Raw genomic sequence first — 22,926 nt, 5'->3', positions numbered from 1 at the left:
CAACTTTAATCCAAAAGTAGCTATGTATGGTATATTTACAGGGGTTTGAATTTAATTACTAAATCAACTTTAATATCTCTAATTAGTGATCGTATGTAATATTTGACACAATGGTTGTAATAAGCCCGCTAAAATATATGCGTTGCCAGAAAATGATGAAATTCCAAGTCTTGGATGGGCCACAAGCCACGATCATGTCTGAGTGACTAAACAACGAATTTTAACTGTTGATTTACATGGAAAATGTTTGGACGGCGCTGATTATCATATTAAGGTAATTATAGTGATGCAATTGATAATCTAATTGTTATGGGATATCAGTAGTGGGCCATGTGCTCAATAGAGTAATAGCCTAGTGACCAAGGTATTCTGTATTGATAGCGGTGGCCGTAACGGTCACCACCATTACCGATATGGGTATCGGCCATAACGGCCGATACGGGGGTGTAACAACCGTTATGACCCCTGTAATGGTTGAAAATTTTCTTTTGCCTGAAAAATTCTGAAAAAATATCCAGAAATTCCATAATAATGTAAATATTTCAAATATGTATTCATTTAAAAAAAAATAAAATGTTTTGAACATGTTTATGATGGTGTAACGTTCCACTATTTAGTGAGAGTGTTGTATCGGGTTGTCTAGTGAATTTGTGAACATGATTGATATGTAGCTAATGCTTACACATCACAAGTATTAGAACTAGAAAAAAGGTATAAATATTATTTTTTCAATCTTTTAAAAAGAAGGCCCTCAGAGTTTCTATTCTCTTAAATCACTTCAATCTATGGTTTTAATCTTAAAAATTATAGTAAGAGTGGTCGAAATCTGTTGTAAAATGATTTAGAAGAGATTTTGAAATGAGAAAGTGAAAAAAGAGAGAAGAAAAATGAATTTAAATAAGGAAAAAAGTTGTTGTTTTTCAACCATTGCAAGGGTAACATTTGCTTTGCCCAGTAACGGCCTTTACAACCACCATAACGGCTGATACGGTCCCAAAAAGCCAATTGCCCCGTTTCACCCCCGTATCGCGTAACGGTCATGGCCGTTACCTATACGTATCGGCCTTTACGTGCGTATCGTAATGGATATGGAACACCTTCCTAGTGACACACATGTTACACATGCAACTCTTGGAAGAATTTTAGATGTAATCCAAGCTTTCACCATGGATTTGAACCCCTCTGGATTTGAAACCCCTAGTTTCTTTATGGTGCCAAACAACTAGGGGATTGAAATCCCCTCAAATCCCCCCAAATCCATGGTGCCAAACGACCCCTTAGTATCCATATTCAACACAAAAAGGAATTTGAACACACAATGGGAAGAACTCTCAATGTAATCTTACCACGCACAACCGTGAGAACAATTCGTGCCCACATGCATGATCAATTTGGACACTACTCGCTTCACTGCTCGTCTTTCAATTGTGACCATCAACATCCTTCACACATAACTGTAGCCCTCAAATCTGACTGTAAACCACATAGTAGATGATTGCCGGTCCACCTTGACTTGTCACAATGGTAGAATATAAAGTGGGACCATACACATCTTCATAGAACATGATTACACACCCCACCAAATGGTGGTACAATAGCTTTAACTTAGATCAACCCCAAGTACATTCGGTTTCGCCAAGAGGAGGAAGAACAAAAGAAAAAAGGAGTGTAAAGAAAGGGATCAACTAGGTACCGGATCAAAGACACTCTGATAACATGTTGTGAGTCATGTGAAAAAAGGAGGAAAAAGGAGAAGAGTTGAGAGAAAACCAAACGAGAATGAGAATAGGGCAGCAAGCTGCTCATGCCCGGCCCCCCCTTTCCCTTTATTTCCTTAAGATAGGGCTTCACTTAGGAAGGAGAAATTACAAGAATACCCCTCACATTAAAAGTTGTTATGATATCATACCTCATGGGCCCAAACTCAACTCAACACACATGTCCAGGCCTAGAAATAAAACCCAATCGAATGTGAGACAAAATATGGTCTACTCGACCACATGCGTGACATGTAGGGTCCACCTGTGATTGAAATGGCCATTAAGAGCCATATAGGGCTGTATCGTGACGACCAGATTGTTGGCCATTACGCTGCACCTTGGTTCCTACTCCCGTTCCATTGTATTGTGATGATTGAGTTGCCATTTGGATTGTGTCCAATCCAATATTTCATGAATGGTTGAAGCATGTCGAAGCTGATTGCCACTTTGTTCATGAAAAGATGTCGTTTGAGGACTCACTTGGTCGAGATTCTCACCAACGTATTCATCCATCTTCTCTTCAGGCTTTTATGGCTATGCTAGTCTTGCTTTTATGGATCACGTGATGTTGTAAACAAGTTCGTGATCGTGAATTTTTCCAGCATCGTGCAATCCCACAAAAACGATCATAACTCCTTTGTTACAGGTCGGATTAGGCCGATCTTGGGCTCATCGGAGAGAATTCAATTAGCTTTCAAATAGGACTAAAATCATCTCATTTGGAGATTGTCTGACCTTTTAAAGTGGGCCTAAATTTCTGGATGGCATAACTTAGGTTGCTTGCACAGTTAACACCTCGCTACACTTCGATAAATGGTCCAGATCTCCCTCGTTGCATCTCTGATCTGAGTGATCTTGTGCTCGTTAGGAAGGTAATTCGATAAGCTTTTTTCTTCCGTTTATTCTTTTGATAACAAATCATTTCTCATCACATGGTAATTCGATAAGCTTTCCAATGAGTCATAAATCTCCTCAATTGGGAATTCTTTGGTCTGTTATCTTCTCACTCAAAGTGTACATTCCATAGCATCAACCACTGAATGAAGCTCTTCGGAGAGAGGCTCCTTCACAGGTGAAAGCATGGAAGATTGCTAGAGAGAGTAGTTAGAAAGCGTGAAAGATTGTCGGAGAGTAGTTGGTAAGCACGAAAGATCATTGGAGAGCACAAAAGATGGGATAAAAACATTGAACATGTGAAATGATGATCGACCTCCCAAACATTTTCTATTCTTGATGGGAGGGGCATTTTCATCTTGAAAAAATATGGTCCTCCATGCCACAAGCCATACAAAAGTAACTTCTTAAAAAGGGGGTGTATTTGGCGCCCGGGGGGGGGGGGGGGAGGACACATGGTACCTTGGGTGCACATAGGTAAAAAAAACTCACCATTAAAAAACGATTTTTGCTGTTTTTCATGTAAAACCAACAATAATATAAGAAATTAAAAAATGATGAAAGTACCAAATCGACCACCAATCTAGCAAGATGTGGTTGATTTGGTCTTCTAATCTTCCTTTAAACTATTTCTAGCAACCTTTTTTTTTTTTTTTGAATTCCTCCAAAATTGCTCACGGTAGTGTTCGAAATATCGGTATCGTGTAATGTATCGCATCCTTGGGATACAGATATGTATCGGTTATTACACGGGATTTATCGTTTGTATCAGGTAAGTTATTGCACTTTTTGGGAAACATGGGGAAACATTGGGCAAATGGTTGAATTTTTCAATGAAACTCCAGGGATGGTTAAAAAAAGACCTTAATACACACTTATAAATCATAACATCTCAAAAAATAAGTGCACATAATAGGTTTCCTTTGTATAGGGTCCTAAGCTATGCGTTGTTTGACTGAACTAATGCAATTATATTCAAATTGAATGCATAACATTTAGAGTGTACGTGATGATCATTTCATCAGACACTTCTAAATACTTCGAAATTAGTCTTAATTGCCAACTGGTTGAAGGAAAAGTTCAAAAAAAAAATAATTTTTTTAAAAAAATTATTTTTAATTAAAAATGATTTTTATTTTTCAAAAATTGACAAGGACTTAACAAATCAATAGATCAATCCTCATACATGCTTAATTTCATGTTTAGAGCGCAACGTTGTAAGCAATTTGGGGCAAATTAGGAAAAATTTGAATTTTCTCCAATTTTCCCCAAATCGGACCACCTACACTCAAATTTCAAAATTAGAGTGTATGTGATGATCATTTCTTTAAATACTCCTAAATACTTCGAAATTAGTCTCAATTGATAGCTAGTTGAAGGAAAAATTCAAAAAAAACATAGAGAACATGAAGAACCAATGGATATCAAAATCAAAGCTACAACTCTTTGATTTCTCATGCAAAACATGAAGAACCAATGGATTTATAACCATTTGACACTGATTTGACATAATTTCAACAAAAAAGGGATTAGAAATTGATAGAGTTACGTAACGGCTGTTGTTGCCATTATGTAAACGTTTTGGCACACCTTGGATTTGATCCCCCACGATAACAACAACTCTTGACACTCCAACGGAGTTTATTATTTGTCCATTCTTCCTAATTAACACCCATACTGATTTATGTATATAGTTATGGGATTGTTGCATCTTGGTTCCTTGAAATGCAGCCACTTGCACCTTGGTTTCCAAAAATGCAACCACTTGCACCTTCCGTGCAACACATATATGTGCCTTTTTATATAGGCATTCCATGCTAAGATCTTCATTATAATTCCTGAATAATATCTTGATGATAGTTCCTTAATGGTTCCCCACCTCTTGAGTATGGATCCATTCCTAGTAGGATTCTCTAAGAGCATAGTTCTCCGTTTCCTTCATTGTAATTAACTCAGGAATTCAATTGTAAAAGTTTGTGCCTACCTTTGTTTTTTTCTTTCAAACGAAATATGGACCATCGATTCTTATAACCATTGATCATATGGTCAGGCTCATATGATTTAAGTGGAAAATGGGCCATTAGAGGTGGGACCCACACGATGAACATTGATTCTTATAACCATTGATCATATGGTTAGGCTCATATGATTTAAGTGGAAAATGGCCCATCAGAGGTGGGACCCACACGATGGATGGTCAAAATCAATGATTGGACATTTCTAGAATGATCAATATGGACCATTCATTTACCCAACCATTGATCAAATGTTTAGGATCCATCGTATCAAAGTGATTTTTGAGAGATGGATCATTCAAGCTCGGCTGCACATGATGAACAATTTAAATCAATTGATTGGACCTTTTCCAATATAATCAACATGGACTATCAATTGTTCTAACCTTTTTTTAGATGGTTAGTACTTGGGATCATTTGATCGAAGTGATTTTGAGAGAGATGGGCCATCGGATGTGGGACACACATGATGTGTTGTCCAAATTGGTGATCGAACCTTTTGTGGTATAATCAATATTGGATGGTCAAAATGTTACCTATTGGCCCATCGGTACCAATGCATGTAGTGGGACCCACTTTGCAAGAGGGTGGTGGAATGTTACCATGCATTCAAATACAAAAGAAAGATGTTTACTTAAAACCTTTTCTTTTGGAAAGTGCCTTTCCATGAAAATGTCACTTTCTTTGCTTGTATTTTCCTTGTTCCCAAACAAGTGTTTTGTGCATGAGCATGAAGATGATAATTTGTCAGTCATCTTTACTAGTGTCCGATGATTGGATGTGGGAAGTTCCTATCTTACATTTCAAACTTGATTAATACATGGGCAACTTCTCACTAGCAATATATAGCTAGGATAGTACCATGTTGACCTTAATTGGGACGGGAGCATTGTTGATGCAGGACAATTTACCACTTGCTCTAAAAGCTTGAACTGATAGAGCATGGCGAATTAATCCCTTCATCTCATAGCCCAAGCCCCACATCTCATGGGTTAGGACCTTGGCCGAACCCCTCTTGTGTGCCCCACTTCACATGGGTTCCGCTTCACATGAGCCACCCACTTCATACTAGTGGGGCCCACCTCACACGAGCCACCCACCTCACACGGGCCACCTACCTCGAGTGTGTGTGAAAATGCCCCTGCATTGATCACCCTCGGCGAGGAGTCTCGGACACGAGACTTCCCGCTTTGATACCACTTTGATGCAGGACAATTAACCACTTGCTCTAAAAGCTTGAACTGATAGAGCATGACGAATTAATCCCTTTATCTCATAGCCCATGCCCTACATCTCATAGGTTAGGACCTCAGCCGAACTCCCCTCGCGGGCCTCACTTCACATGGGTGGGGCCCGCCTCACACGAGCTACCTGCCTCACATGGGCCGCCCACCCCGTGTGCCCCTGCATCACACAGGTTACCCCACTCGAGCCCGGTGCGAAAATGCCCCTGCATTTACTGCTTTGAGTATTGGCGATATTATTGATAATATTGCCAATATTATTGGTATCGCCATCTTGACGATATAGACAACACTAGTATAAGAAATTCTAGATATTGGCAATATATTGCTGACCAAGGTATTTCGTATCGGTTATGGTGGCCGCAATGGCCATCACCATTATCGATATGGGAATCAACTGTAATGGTCGATATAGGGACTTAACGATCGTTACAACCCTTGCAATAGTTTTTTTTTTTTTTTTGCCTAAAGAGATACTTGAAAAATATTTAGAAGATCCAGAATGATGTAAATATTCCAAATATGTATTAATTTTTTGTTTTGAACATGTTTATGGTAGCGTAACAATCCACTCTTTAATGATTATGTTGTATCTGGCTGTCTGGTGAATTTATGAATATAATTATGTATTTGTAATGTTTACACATCACAATCAAGCATTAGAACTAGAATTAAAAAAGGCATAAATACTACCTTTTTTGATTGTTTCAAAAAATGGGCCTCGGAGCTTCTATTCGCCCAAATCGCTTTAATCGAAAGTTTTGATCCTAAAAACTATAGGAGTGCTAGAAATTTGTTGTTGAATGATCTAGGACAATTTTTGGAATGAAAAAAGTGGAAAAATGAGGAGAAAATAGATTTAAATAAAAAAAAGTGGTCATTTTTTGACCATTATGGGGGTAACGACTATTAACAGGGTATCCCAAATCGGTTACGTATTGGCCGTAACGGCCGATACGTATGTGACGGGCCCTTAAAAAAAAAAAAAAAAAAAAAACGTACCTTTTTTTCCTTTCTTTTCTTCTTCTTCTCTTTCTTCTTCTTCTCGAGCAGCTGCGGCTGCGGCTGCGTCTTCCTGTTCTTCTTCTTCTTCTTCCTCTCTCTCTCTCTCTCTCACTCTCTCTCTCTCTCAATCTCTTCTTTCCCCCTTTCCCTCTTTTTTTCTTTTCTCTTCTTTCCCTCTTTTTTTCTTTTCGTTTCCCTCTCTCCCCATTTTTTTGTTTTTAAATTTGTAGTAGCTAGCTGCTTACTGCTGCTGTAGGTACGTGTCACCCAAAGACGAGCGCTGACACTCCTCGAGCTCCGAGTTGTACGAACGGTTCAAAGGAGATCAAAGTTATATGGGCTCCACAGTGATGTATTTATTACATCTACACCGTTCATCTATTTTCAGAGATCATTTTAGAGCACCACCCAAAAAATGAATTATATCCAGAGATCATCTGGACCACACCAAAAATAGCAACAGAGATAATGATTTTCACGGTTATTCGTAGGCGCACGGTAACGTTTGTTCTCCATCCAATCTGATCAGACCCAAGTGGGCCCCACTATGATGTATATTTTTTATCCATATCGTCCATCCATTTTGCCACGCCATTTTAAGTCAGGATTCAAAAAATTAGTAATATCCAAATCTTAGGTGGACCACACCATAGGAAAAAGTGGTTATAGAATGCTCACCATTAAAGTTTTCTTAAAGTCCACTGTAATGTTTATTTTCAATCTAACCGATTAATTGGGTCACATTGATGTGGATGAAGGGAAAACACATATGTCAACTTGATCTAAAACTTTTTTAGCCCCCAATAAATTTTTAACGGTGAACATTTAATTATTATTGTTTTTTATGGTGCAATCCACCTTAGCTTTAGATGTGCCTCATTTTTGGGCTCATGCCCTAAAATTATTTAGCAAAATGAATGGACGTTGTGGATATAACACATTCATCACAGGTGGGGCCCAAAAAACTTTGACTCGTGTGCTGCACTTTACATCTGAGTCCCTCCTAATTCAAGTCTTAAAAAATTGTACACGAGACATATATTAACTAAAAATTTGACAATTAAATTATGGACTGCAATTGCTAACTCACAATGCCAAAATCAAATTATTTGAATAGTTTTAATTGTTAATTTGTGAGCTTTTATTTTTTAAAATAGGGCCTTTTGATTTTTTTTTTTTTTTTTTTTTATGATTCACTATCCAATAAATGTCCACCAATTTATAAGTGGGATAATGACAATAAATAACATGAATTTGAGGCTGATTTGGAGAATAGATTGGTCCTCCAAGTCAGCCCCAAATTGGTAATGCCATCTACCTGAATTTAATTTCATTTTTTTTAAAGAACTATTGGGAGAAATGATATCAAGTTGTTAAGTATATAAATTACATATTTAAAAAAATTAAATATATGAATTTTGTAGTCAAATTCAAGTTACCTAGTTAAAAAATTAATCAGACAGTCTGATACAACTTCTCACCAAAGAGTGGACCGTTACACCACCATAAACATGTTCCAATTTATAAATGAATGTATATTTGGAATGCTTAGAATATTCTAGATTTAATCAATATTTTTTCATATTTTTTTGGCAAAAAAAAAAAAAAATGCGCCGTTACGGGCCGTTACGCCTCCGTATCGCCGTTACGCCCCCGTATCCGTATCGGTTTCGGAGGGCACCGTTACGCCAACCGATACCGATACGGGACACCTTGACTGTTAATGAACATTACGATGAATATGGTCCAAAACTGTTTCATCCCTGTATCGTGTAATGGTCATGGCCACCGTTATACGTATCAGCCTTTATGGTCGTATTGTAACGGATACGAAACACCTTGTTGCTGACATATCACCAATGTTTTCGACCGTGTAAATTCCAGGTTTCGCTTGTATCGCCAATGTATCAATGATATTTCAACAATATTGTCAATGCTTTGCCAATGTATTGTTATTGCCAAAATTCTGTTTATTAAATTTTTTTTTTCCAATTCAAATTTTTTAATGGGTGCATGGTTGTATAGTGAAATACATGTTTGTATGTGTGTATATGCATGCATGCATGGATGGATGGATGGATCATGTATGCATGCACACACGCATGGCTGGATGGTTGGTTGGTTGGATGGATGGTTGGTTGGATGGTTGGTTGGATGGATGAATGTATATATGCATGCATGCATGGATGGATGGATGGATCACACGTGTGTGTATATGCATGTGTCGTTGTATGCTTGTATTATGCGTGCATGTGTCAAACAACCACTTGATCTAAAAGCTCAAGTTGTTAGAGGATGGTATATTAATGTAAATCAAGGGACTTTAACACTCCAACACTCCCCCGCACGTGTGGGGTGGAACTTCGCACAGGAACATACTGGGCAAGGGTGGAGGGATACTTACAACTCACACCTAGGTGGAAGGACACTCTCAACTCACACCATAAACGGCCCCCCGTGGGAGAATATATTAGGGAGGCATATTTGCTGCTCTTGGGATTTGAACACAACACCTTCCGCTCTGATACCAAGTAGAAGATGATTTGATGACTAGGGTGTGGAGAAGAGAGGAGAAGAGAGAGAGGAAGAGCGTTTGGGAAAAATGTTGTATGTAACATGCCCACACACACACAATGTTTTATTAGAATAGAACATATAGTCAAGGTGTCCCATATCGGTTACGTATCGGCCGATACGTAATGGTAACGATGGGGTCCGTTACGCGATACGGGGTCGAAACGGGCACCCCTCCGATTCTGTGACCGTAATGGCCGTTATGCCCGTTACGGGCCATAACGCCTGTTACGGACCCGTGTGCTACTCGAGACATGTATTAACTTAAAAAAAATTGTACACAAGACATGTATTAACTTAAAATTTACCAATTAAATTATGGACTGTAATTGCTAATTCACCATGCCAAAATCAAATTGTTTGAATAGTTTTAATTGTTAATTTGTAGACGCTTATTTTTTTAAATAGGGCCTTTTGATTTTTTTTTTTTTCATGATTCACTATCCAATAAATGTCCACCAATTCATAAGTGGGATAATGCCAATAAATTGCATGAATTTGAGACTGATTTGGGGCATGGATTGGTCCTCCAAGTCAGCCACAAATTGGCAATGCCATCTACCTGAATTTAATTTCATTTTTTTAAAGAACTATTGGGAGAAATGATATCAAATTGTTAAGTATATAAATTAGATATTTATAAAATTAAATATATGAATTTTGTAGTCAAATTCAAGTTATCTGGTTCATAAATTCATCAGACAGTCTGATACAACTTCTCACTAAAGAGTGGACCGTTATACCACCATAAACATGTTCCAATTTATAAATGAATGCATATTTGGAATGCTTAGAATATTTCAGATTTAATCTATATTTTTCCATATTTTTTTGGCAAAAAAAATAAAATTGCACCGTTACGAGCCATTACGCCCCCGTGTCGCCGTTACACCCCCGTATCCGTATCAGTATCGGAGGGCACCGTTACGCCAACTAATACCGATGCGGGATACCTTGCATATAATACACTGTAAGAGAAGAAGAAAGTGTGCAATGCACTTACATTAAAAGAGCCACTTAATACACACACACACACACACACTTTTTACACTAACACTCTCTAGACTCCCCCTCAATTTGGAGCATAGATGTTTTTCATGCCCAACTTGTCACGAACATGATGAAGATCATCTTGACTTAAAGACTTTGTAAGAATATTAGCAAGTTGATTCCCGGATCGAACAAAACGGGTGAAGATTTCCTTAGAGGCAACTTTTTCCTGAATAAAGTGACAGTCAACCTTAATATGCTTGGTGCGCTCATTGAAAACCGAGTTACGAGCAATATGTATGGTTGCCTAGTTGTCACAATGAAGAGGAATAGGAGCCGAAGGAGAATAGCCAAGTTCTTTAAGAAGGGTGCGTAGCCACACGAGCTCACACGTCGCATGGGCCATAACACGATATTCAGCTTCAGCCGAGGACCGAACAACAACCAGTTGCTTCTTATTCTTCCACGTGACAAGATTGCCACCTTGGAAGGTACAGAAGTCGTACGTAGAGCGGCGATCATAGGTAATGCTCGCACAATCGGCATTGGAATAGCCAGAAAGATGAAGATGACCATGAGACTGAAAGTGGAGGCCAAGGGTCGAGATTGATTTAAGATACCGAATGCGGTATACAGCCGTGAAATGTGAAGAACTAGGAGCTTGCATGAATTGGCTAACAATGCCCATTGCGAAGGAGAGATTTGGGTGAGTAATAGTCAGGTAGATGAGCCGGCCTACACGACGTCGATACATCCCAGGATCAGAAAGAAGAGTACCATCATCTGGCAGAAGCTTTAGCGATGTATCCATAGGGGTAGTAGCAGGTTTGTATCCTAACATCCTAGTCTCCATGAGAAAATCAAGAGCATATTTTCGTTATGACAAGACTAACCCAGATGGGGATTGACCAACCTCAATTCCTAGGAAGTAGCGAAGAGGACCAAGATCCTTGATTTCATACTTGGTCTTTAGAAATTCTTTGACTTCCCCCATTCCAACAGTATCACTACCGGACAATACAATATCATTTACATACACAATGAGAACCATGATGCCCGTCGATCAACACATATAAAGAGGGAATGGTCGGCATGATTGCGAACAAAGCCGAACTCTATGAGAGCCTGACTAAATTATTCGAACCATGCACGTGGGGATTGTTTTAGTCCATAAAGAGCCTTCTTCAGCCGACATACAAGTATAAGATTGTGGGAAGCAATAAAGCTATGAGGTTGATGCCTGTAAACTTTCTCTGCAAGATCCCCATGAAGAAATGCATTCTTAACATTGAGTTGAAACAAGGGCCATGATATATTGATGGTCAAGGAGATCACCACACGAATAGAATTAAGCTTAGCCACCGGAGAGATGATGCAGGACAATTAACCACTTGCTCTAAAAGCTTGAACTGTTAGAGCATGACGAATTAATTCCTTTATCTCATAGCCCAGGCCCCACATCTCATGGGTGAGGACCTGGGCTGAACCCTCCTCGTGGGCCCCAAATCACATGGGTACTGCCTCACACTGGCTGCCCACTCCGAGTGTGTCCCCGCATACCACAGGTTACCCCACTCGAGCCCGGTGTGAAATGTGCATCAATCACCCCTGGTTAGGAGTCTCAAACACGAGACTTCCCTCGTGGGCCTCGCCCATCCCGAGTGTGCCCCTACATCCCACAGGTGACCTCACTCGAGCCCGGTGTGAGAGGAGTCTTGAACACGAGACCTCTTGCTTTGATAGCAATTTGATGCAGGACAATTAACCACTTGCTCTAAAAGCTCCAACTGTGAATTAATCCCTTTATCTCATAGCCCAGGCCCCACATCTAATGGGTTAGGACCTCGGCCGAACCCCTCTTGTGGGCCCTAAATCACATGGGTACCGCCTCACACGGGTCGCCCACCCCGACTGTGTTCCTACATCTCATAGGCTACTCGAGCCCGGTGTGAAATGCACATTAATCATCCCTAGTGAGCAGTCTCGAACATGAGACCTCCCCCGTGGGCCCCTCCCACGCCGAGTGTGCCCCTGCATGCCACGGGCTACCCCGCTCGAGCCCGGTGTGAAAATACTCCTGCATTAAGAGAATGTCTCGAAGTAATCCACGCTATGAGTCTGCGTGTATCCCCTAACAATCGATATATGCTCATTTCAGGGAGAAAATTACCACTGTAGACGCCACCTTTTATCCAGTGTCTTTTATGAAGAGTCCAAAACTTACCATCCCAACTTAGACCTTACATGTATGGACAAAGCATTTGAGGACGAAAATACCCCTGCTTTTCACTGCCATTCCTTTCACTCCCTTTAATGGAAAACCCACGCGTGCATTTTCAAAACATATGCCTTTCACTCCATTGCAACGAAAAACCCATGCATGCACGTTTTTCTTTTCATTTTCCTTACTAAAATCTCTGTTTATCATTCTACGTTTGCCATTTTCCATCTTGGTTAGGGTTACGTGAAATCCTCCAAACTGGTTGCATCTGCAATCTTTGAAAAGGTTCAAAATATTCCCTCACTCCAAAGCACCCTTTCTCAACTTGCATTTGACCGGTACTACGGTTGTTGGAGGTACAGAACTTAAAAAAAACCCCAGTGGGGTTTATAGTTACTTCCCTTTGTAGTATTGAATGACAATTCAACGACAATTCACTGACTACTTGTGGAAATTCAGCTAGTAATTCACCGAGGGTGCTTGATTAAACTTAGCCATTGCACGTTCGAATTTGAAGAACTCACGGAAATTGAGACGAGCCCAAGTCGATGGCAATTGATCGACTACTCGTTCAATTTCATGTGAAGTTCGGTCAATTCCATGTTAGGATCGGGTGAATTTCATGTCAGGCTCGTACAATTTCATTTGTTAGGCTTAGTCAATTTTATGCGTTGATCGTTCAAATTCATGTGAAACTCGCTCAATTCCATTTGAAGCTCACTCAATTTCATGATAGGCTCGCTCAATTTAATGTTTGCCTCGATAAATTTCATGCTAGGCTCGCTCAATTTAATGTTTGCCCAGCTCAATTTCATGCTAGGCTCGCTTAATTTAATGTTTGCTCAGCTCAATTTCATGCTAGGCTCGCTCAATTTAATGTTTGCCCAACTCAATTTCATGCTAGGCTCGCTCAATTTAGTGTTTGCCTCAATAAATTTCATGCAAGGCTCGCTCAATTTAATGTTTGCCTCGATCATTTTCAATTTAGGCTCGCTCTATTTAATGTTTGTCCAGCTAAATTTCATGCTAGGCTTGCTAAATTTAATGTTCGCCCAGCTTAATTTCATGCTAGGTACGCTCAATTTAATGTTTACTTAGCTCAATTTCATGCAAGGCTCGCTCAATTTAATGTTTGCCTAGCTCAATTTCATGCTATGCTCCCTCAATTTTCAGTTTGCCTAGCTCAATTTCATGTTTGCCTCGCTCAATTTCCTATTTGCTTGCACAGTAGAATTTCCAGTTTGCCTCGCCGAATTTCCAGTTTGCCTCGCTGAATTTCTGGTTATCCTCACTCAATTTCTAGTTTTCCTCGCTCAATTTCAAGTTTGCCTCACTCAATTTCAAGTTTGCCCGACTCAATTTCTAGTTTGCCCCGCTCATTTTCTAGTTTGCCCTGCTGAATTTATAATTTGCCTCGCTCAATTTCTAGTTTGACCCGCTGAATTTCTAGTTTGCCCCGCTGAATTTTCGGTTTGCCCCGCTGAATTTTCTAGTTTGTTTCGCTGAATTTTCAGTTTGCCCCGCTCAAATTCTAGTTTGCTCCGCTGAATTTTCAGTTTGCCCTGCTCAATTTAATGTTTGCCTCGCTGAATTTTCATGCTTCCCTCGCTCAATTTCTAGTTTGCCCTGCTGAATTTTCATGCTTCCCTTGATCAATTTCTAGTTTGCCTCGCTCAATTTTCATGCTTGCCTTGCTCAATGTCATGATAGATAGCGTCGTCGAAGTTAATAAAAAATCACATGAAATCATTCGTTTCTTTGTAGGCCTAATCCATATAAGCTTTGGTTGTTTATTTGAAAATTTAACGCGTTTCTTACTTTTTATTTCCTTAAGCTTTGTATCATCCTCATCTATAATGGAAAGTGAGTTCTCGGTCCTCTATTATTTAATTGAGTTTTGTCTTATGGCAAGCTTCTATTGTTTAACGATTCATTGATAATATGTCATTGTATTGGTTTTCAGATAATGGCTATGAGAATCATCTACTGTTATGGCGGGGAGTTAGAATGTGAAAACAAGCGATACTCGTACATGGGTGGAAGTTTGAAAACTATTATGCTACGTGTCGAGACTACGTACAAGGAGCTTCTATTCAGAATTTACATGATTATTAAGAGTAGACTAACAGATTGTGATATTAGGATGAAAGTATTGTATCCTTGCTCAAATGAATCAATCCCTCCAACCGAAATCGAAGACTATGATGATGTGAGAGAGTTCCTGAGAACATAGTTGGAGCATTCGAATAAATTCATCCATTTAGTCATCAAGACAATGCAACACATTAATAGGACAACACACGTGGACAGTGTGGCTGAGGAGCATGGCGTGGAATTTGAATATAATCAATGTCCATTACAAATGGGAGTAAACAACGATCAACTGCCCGATCCGCCTCAAACATCACACTTTGTGACTAGCCAAGTCAATAGTGTACGTGACCTTGACCTCATTTATGAATACATAACATTGCCTTTAGTAACAACAACAGATCTGCCATCATCATCCACCACCCGATCTGTATGTGTAAGTGACATTCTACTTCCAAACCTTCTCGAAACATCAAACTTCATTAGTCAAGTTCCTGTGCCGGTCGAAGATGCTACATTCACCAATGCAGAAATGCTGGAATATACCGATTCGTTGGGTGAACCAATCGATATAGCCGTTGGGCAAACGTTTAAGGACAAGAGTCGATGCCAGTATGTTTTGAGTCCATTTGCAATTCGCAATAACTTCCAGTATATGGTATTATACTCAAATTCTACGAGATTACCGTGGTGTGCTTCGAAAATACATGCAAATGGAGGGTTCATGCATCTCAGGTGAATGATGCGTGGATATTCAAGATACGGAATTATACGTCAAAACACACGTGCGGCATGTCATAGATGAAGAGCAATCACCGACAAGCAAGTAGTAAGTTAGCGTGTGATCTGGTTGTTAACCGCATTGAGCAATGCTTAGGCCAAGTGATATTATCTTCGCTATGCAAGAGAAATATAATATTCTTATCAGTTATAAGAAGGCATGGAAAGCTAAGGAGCTTGTAATAAATTGCGTTATGAGGTCTTATGAAGACTCCTACAATCAACTCCCTTTGTATTTGTATGAGTTGAGGATGGCCAACCCGGGGACGATGACTGTTGCGGTTGTTAACTAAGAGACTTTCATATTCAAGAGATGTTTTGTAGCGCTCGGACAATGCGTTCGAAGTTTTCAAAATTCTATGTGCAGGGTATTGGCCATTGACGGGACACACTTAAAGGGCAAATACAAGGGTGTTCTATTCAATGCCACGACCTTAGATGGGGACAATCATATTTTTCCAGTTGCATTTGGTATCGGTGAATCAGAGAACAACAACAGTTGGAATTGGTTCCTTAACTACCTTAACTATGCGTTAGGGTCTCTTCCAGGTCTTGTGATTATATCCGACCGACGTAAAGGTTTAATGAAAGAGGTTCCCCAAGTCTTTCCACATGCAATCCATGGCTACTGCGCGTACTATATCTATAGAAACTTGGTGGACACTTTTAAAGACAAGTCGTTGGAGATGTACTATTGGCGGGCCGTGAAGACATACAGGAGGGCTGAATTCAAAAAGTTAATGCATGATATCGATATGGCCAACCCCCTAGTACATGTATGGTTGAGAGAAATTGGGTACAAGAGATGGGCATCTTCGCACTTTCCAGGACAGATTCAACTTGGTTACTACAAACAGATCCGAGTATGTTAATGCCGTCTTCAAAGAAGCACGCAAATACCCCATTACTAAATTGATAGAGGCGGTAAGATTTAAGATACAAGAATTGTTTTACAAGAGGAGAATGTGCTGCATCATTTGTAAGTTCGTTGATACCATGGGCGGAGGAACAGTTAAAGGATCTTGTGCAAAAGGCGCGAGGTGTTCGTTGTTATGCAATTTCTCGAGATGAGTACTATGTTGTGGGAGATTATAATGATACAATCAAGCTCAGTGAGTTTTCGTATATATGTCGCTAGTTTGACGTGAAGGGGTACCCTTGTATGCATGTCCTGTCAGCATATATAAACTATAATCTTCCTCATTACTCATAGTGCTTCCCATTCTACATGTCGCAAAATTTCCTGACCACGTATAGCGAATCGGTGTACCCAGTATGTGACAAGAGCGAATGAGAAATTTCAGCGGGCTTCAAGGAGTATTGTGCGCAGATTAAACCCCTAGGACAGAAGAGGTCATCTGGAAGAGCAAAAAAGCTAAGAATTTTCTCGCGTGGAGAGGAAAAGAAAACAGTAAAATGTGGGCGATGTAAACAAACAGGGCATAATCGTCGGAAGTGCAAGTTTCCTATACCTGATGGATAACATACTTTGTAATTTATATAGTATTTTGTATGATATATGTTTTGTAATTAATTTTGGTGGATGATGAAATCAACTTTCTGAATTACAAGAAACTTAGCGTTACACTGAACCATTTCATGCTTGCATCGCTCAATTTCCAGTTTGCCCCGCTGAATTTCCAGTTTGTCTCGCTCAATTCTCAGTTTGCCCCACTCAATTTCTAGTTTGTCCCGCTCAATTTTCAGTTTGTCCCGCTCAATTTTTATTTTGCCCCGCTCAATTTCTAGTTTAGCCTGTTGAATTTCTAGTTTGCCCTGCTGAATTTTCAGTTTGTCCCGCTCAATTTTCAGTTTGCCCCGCTCAATTTCTAGTTTGTCCCGCTCAATTTTCTTTTTGCGCCCCGCTCAATTTCTAGTTTGTCCCGCTCAATTTTTTGTTTGCTCCTTGCTAAATTTATAGTTTGCCCCGCTGAATTTTCAATTTGTCCCGCTCAATTTCTAGTTTGGCCTGCTGAATGTTCAATTTGCCTCGCTGAATTTCCAGATTGCCCCGCTCAATTTCCAGTTTGGCCCGCTAAATGTTCAGTTTGGCCCGTTGAATGTTTAGTTTGCCCCGATAAAGTCTAAGATGTTTTAAGCTTTGTTTTTTTTTAAATTTTTTTTTTTTTTAAATGAGATTATTGACTCGATTTCCTATACATGAACATGTACCATAGTAGTTGAGATGAAAGACAAAAGCAAATGTTATGTATGTAAAGTCCTGACGAAACAGCTAGCAACATGTTAGTTTTATAGAATATTCAGTGTTTGAAATATCGGTATCGCGCAATGTATCGCACCCTTGGGATACAGATATGTATCGGTTATCGCATGGGATATATCGTTTGTATTGCATAATTTATCGCACTTTTTGGGAAACATGGGGAAACATTGAGAAAATAGTTGAATTTTTCAATGAAACTTCAGGGATTATTAAAAAAGACCTCCATATATACTTTTAAATCATAAAATTTCAAAAAAGAATGGCACATATTAGGTTTCCTTTGTAGAGGGTCCTAAGCTCTGTGTTGTTCGATTGAACTAAGACAATTATATCCATTATCAACCCCGTCTATTTGTTTTTCTATATCATTTTAGGACATTATGCAAAAAATTAAGCAGATCCAATAATCAGGTAGACCATATCATAGAAAACAATGGTGATTGACCATTAGTGGGCCACTTGAACTTTGGATATGCTTCACTTTTTGGGCTAAAATCATAAAATTATATGGTAAAATGGATGGACGGAGCGGATAAAATACATGAATTATAGTGGCCCCACAGAATTTACTCACTACGTCGTCCCCCCCCCCCCCCAAGACGAACGCGGATTTCTTGCGAAAGCCTTTCGTAGGGAGTTCCTGCGCTGGGAACCCAGATGGGGCCCATTGTGATGTTTGTGAGAAATCCTCCCCTTCCATTAGTTTTGTGAGTTCATTTCAGGACAATATGCTAAAAATGAACCGTATATAAAGCTCAAGTGGGTTGTGCTAAAGGAAAATGTGGTTAGGGAAGTTCCTACCGTTGAAACCTACTTGGGTTCGACAGTGATGTTTACATGCCATCCATACCGTTAATAACTTCATTCCTACAGGGATGAATTGAAATCACACATATTAGCATGATTCAAAACTTTCATGGCCCATGAATATTTCAACTGTGGACATTCAATTATCACGTTTTCGGCCCACTTGAGCTTTGGAAATGGTTCATTTTTGGCATCGTGTCCTAAAATAAACTCACAAAACGGATGGACGGATAGGATTTCTCACAAACATCATAATGGGCCCCACCTGGGTTCCCAGCGTAGGAACTTAATGCGAAAGTCTTTCGCAAGAAATCCGCGTCTGTCGCAGACGCTCCTCCCGCTCAAGTTGTCTGAACGGTTCAAAGCTAAATGGGCCCCACAGTAATGTATTTATTATATCTATACCGTTCATGCATCTGGAGAGATCATTTTAGATCAAATGAGTAATATCCAAAGCTCAAGTGGACCACACCACAAATAGCAGTGGGGACTGATTCTCACCATTAAAACATTTGTAGGGCCCACCATAACGCCCACCATAACGTTTATTTTTCATCCAATCCATTCATTAGGTCACACAAATCTGGATGAGGAGGAAAAACAAACATCATATCGATCCAAAACTTTTGTGACCCCAAAAGGGTTTTAATGGTGGACCTTTAACCTTCCACTGCTGTTTTCAGTGTGGTCCACTTGATCTTTGGATCCGTCTTATTTTTTGGCTCAATCCTTACGACGAGCTCGCCAAATGGACGAACGGTTTGGATATAACACATACCTCATGATGGGACCCACAGAACTCGGTGATGACGTCAACACACCAGTCGGTGGTGTGCGGTACACCACTCTATTCCAAAAAAAGGGCCGGACGCCCTTTTTTTTTAAGCAGCCAGGGTTCCAGCCCCAAATATCTCCCAAATCTTCGGATTTCGGCGAAGATTCTCCAGATTTCGACGAGGATTTCCCCCGATGTCGCTCAAATACTCGGATTTCTTCGGATTTTGACGGATTTCTCTCCCAAATCGAAGGTTTTGCTTGCACTAACCTACGAAAGAAGCTTCGATTGGAATGGCCCACCAAATGGAAGTTTTCGATGATGACGATATCTTGTATAGGTATCGAAATCCAGTTTCTTGTTTTTTTTTTTTTTCGATTTTTTCGGATAATGATAGTTTCGATTTTTTCGAGGAAATCGTGTGATATCGTCGAAATATCGTGTGAGATCGACGATATATCGGCCGATATCTGGATTTTGGGTTTTTTGGTATCTTCTGTGGGTTATCGCGAGTGTATTGTCTCGCAGGGGTGCGATAACGATAATATCGGCTGATAGTATCGATATTTCGAACACTGAGTATGTTATCTCGTGCTTGTTGCTTAAACGTATAGCAAGCTTGGCTTGTTAAAACAAAATTCAGAACAGTTAGAAACAGATAAAGTGTAGGGTACTAACTTGCTATTACCAACATAATCTTTTCACAACAAATTAATAAAATAGAGAGGGGTTTCCAAACTCAGTAGTGGGATAATTGAGAACATGCAAAATTTTGGACTATGACAAGAATGACGTGGCCCGCTGAATTTTAAGTTTGCTCTGGTTGAATGTGAACTGTTGCTATGTTTGTTTCTCAACTGCCTAATTTCTTGGTCATACACAAGGCTAACCGTCCTACACAAGGACTACTTATGCTCCGGGTCGGAATAAATAACATGAACTTCATCAAAAAAGATCATCATAAAACCACAGATGGTAATCAAAATAACTACCCCAAGTTTGGGTAGTAAAATCATCATTCAAAAACATACCAGGCCCTTATCTAAGGAAACATTTCCAAAATAGCAAAACACATTAGCCCAAGCTTGGCACCCAAAACAAAATACAAATACAAACTATTAGCATGTCCAAGACCCAATCATAGGATTGGAGTGGAATAAGATCAGTCTGGCTTGGCATCCCAAAAAGATATCTGATGTGCAAGCGAACATTCATGACCAAGTACAAGTTGAATTGGCTAGCTGGATGGACGCCCCTCTGGCGGAGCGACATCATCACGCTGGCAACTGATTGTGGTGACACGGGTCTGAATCTTCTGCTCCACCAGCTCCAAACTCTTCTGGATAGCTTCAGAAAGCTGCTCCAGTCGTGTAAGTCGTCTGCCCTGCTCATCCATTCGCAGAAGAATAGATTCTCTGCGGTCACGGTATGACATCCGTCGTTTGGTATGACTATATGAGGTTCGTGGCACCTCACATTGTTCTCCTTCTGTAGGATAGTCGGTGTCGGCTGCTTTTGTCTCAGCTGCATCTGTCTCTGTTGCCTCTATCTCCGCTGCATCTGCTTCTGTTTTTCCTTCAAAATCTTCACTGCGCGCTCTTAATGTTGATGCCCTTTTCGTCCCCAGTTTCATGCGCTTAATATTGTTTTTTGAAAACATGCGAGCTGGTCTAGGTCGGTCAGCGGTGGGCATCAGGCCAACATGGCGAGAGAGTAAACATAAGAGGTATGGGAATGAAATGGATGTGTCTCTCGTGCTCTGAATGCAGTCGGCAATGAGGTGAACCATGATGCTGGGAAGACAAAGGAATACCCTCACAGATGTTGTAGAGAATATCTAACATGTATGGGGTAATGTCAGACTTATTTGTTCCTCTCAGATAAACATTGAGGCAGAAGATATTGTGAAGCACCCTTTACTTGTCTGCCATATTTGATGCTCTTAGGGCATTACCTTGATGCCATGGCACATTCTGTCCGTTATAGAAATACTTGGTGATTTGTACCCGTGCATCTACGAATCAATGTCATGATTAGTTAACCTTCGAAATGAGGCTGGAATCCCTATAACCGAGGCAAATACAGTAGGAGTAATGATAGTAGAGGTCTGTCTAATGGTGACTACAAAAGAAGCAGGGTGTAATACCGGTGAGTGACAGTAGGATAGAATCTGATCACTTGTTCATTCCCATCCCTCCAAAATCTGGGACGTTACTTCAACCAACTTTCTCCAGAATTTCTAATATCCCAAATGGTCGGATGCATTCTCGATCAATCTTTTTCTGATACACCATTTTCCAGACATGAAATTTGTTATGCAGGTTATTAGGAGGAGGAGGAACCTGTTGGATCAAGACTTTTGATTGAACAGGTGGAGGAGGAGCTTGAGTGGGAGCACTTCGTTGAGTTCGAGATTGTCTAGCAGGTGATTCAGTCTGAGGAAGTTGTTTGTCTGCCCGTTCCGATCTTGGTCTTGATCGGAGTTTAGTTCGATCTCCCCTAGAGTACTTTCCAACCGTAGTCTTTTTCCTTTTCTCCTTTGGCATTACGACTGTTTGGATGGGGTTCAAGAGAGATAAAGTAAGAAAGAACTGCAAAACCCCAAATCGGTTGTAGCACACTATTGAAATGTATGAGGGAATCACGAATCTAGAGTGAGAATCTTACCCAAAGAATACGAAGAATGTGAAGAAGGGCTTGGAAGATGGCCTCCGAAACTCCAAATGGTTTTGATAGAAGAACAGACGCAGTGGAGACTGAACTAGAGAACGCAGAATTCGAAGGGTTTTAATAAAAATGCAGGCATTTCAATATTATCGAACAATATTCGATATTATCAAAGAAACGTTCGATATTATTGAACAATACTCGATAATATCGACAAACATTTTTTAGAACTATTCCCTTTAAGAGGAAGTGACCGAGTTCATTTTATCGAGTATGTCTCGATATATCGAGATTTGAATCTCGATATTATCGAACAGTATTTGATAATATCGACAATTCATGCTATTTTATGATTTCGTTGTTGGACATTTTGGCATAGTATTTCAATATTATCGATAATGGATCGATATTATCGAGTTATTGACGTTCGATGATATCGGAGCTCGTATCGAAGGATATTGACCATATACCGATATCAGGAAGGAACAACAAGAAGTCTTGATCCCACAGGTTCCTCCTCCTCCTCCTGTTCAACCAGAAGTCTTGATCCCATATGTTCCTCCTCCTCTTGAGAACCTGTATAACAAATTTTGTGTTCGGAAAATGGTGTATCAGAAAAAGATCGATCGAGAATGCATCTGACCATTTGGGATACTAGAAATTCTGGAAAAAGTTGATTGGAGTAACGTCCTAGATTTTGGAGGGACAAGAATGAACAAGTGATCAGATTTCTGTCTTACTGTCACTCACCGTTGTTGTACCCTGCTTCTTTTGTAGTCACCATTGGACAGACCTCCATTACCATTACTCCTGCTGTATTTGCCTCGCTTATAGGGATTCCAGCCTCATTTCGAGGGTTAACTGATCATGACATTGATT

General features: G+C 39.9%; 1 protein-coding gene across 12 annotated transcripts in view; it reads left to right on the top strand.

The window, feature by feature from the left end:
- Positions 1-22,926, top strand: part of LOC131237782 (ATP-dependent DNA helicase homolog RECG, chloroplastic) — an 82,015-nt gene that overhangs the window by 3,467 nt on the left and 55,622 nt on the right. The gene's annotated exons all lie outside the window — the stretch shown is intronic.

The sequence above is a fragment of the Magnolia sinica genome, chromosome 2, assembly GCF_029962835.1.
Source record: "Magnolia sinica isolate HGM2019 chromosome 2, MsV1, whole genome shotgun sequence".
NCBI classification, from domain to species: Eukaryota; Viridiplantae; Streptophyta; class Magnoliopsida; order Magnoliales; family Magnoliaceae; genus Magnolia; species Magnolia sinica.
This window is presented reverse-complemented; position numbering and strand designations above follow the sequence as displayed.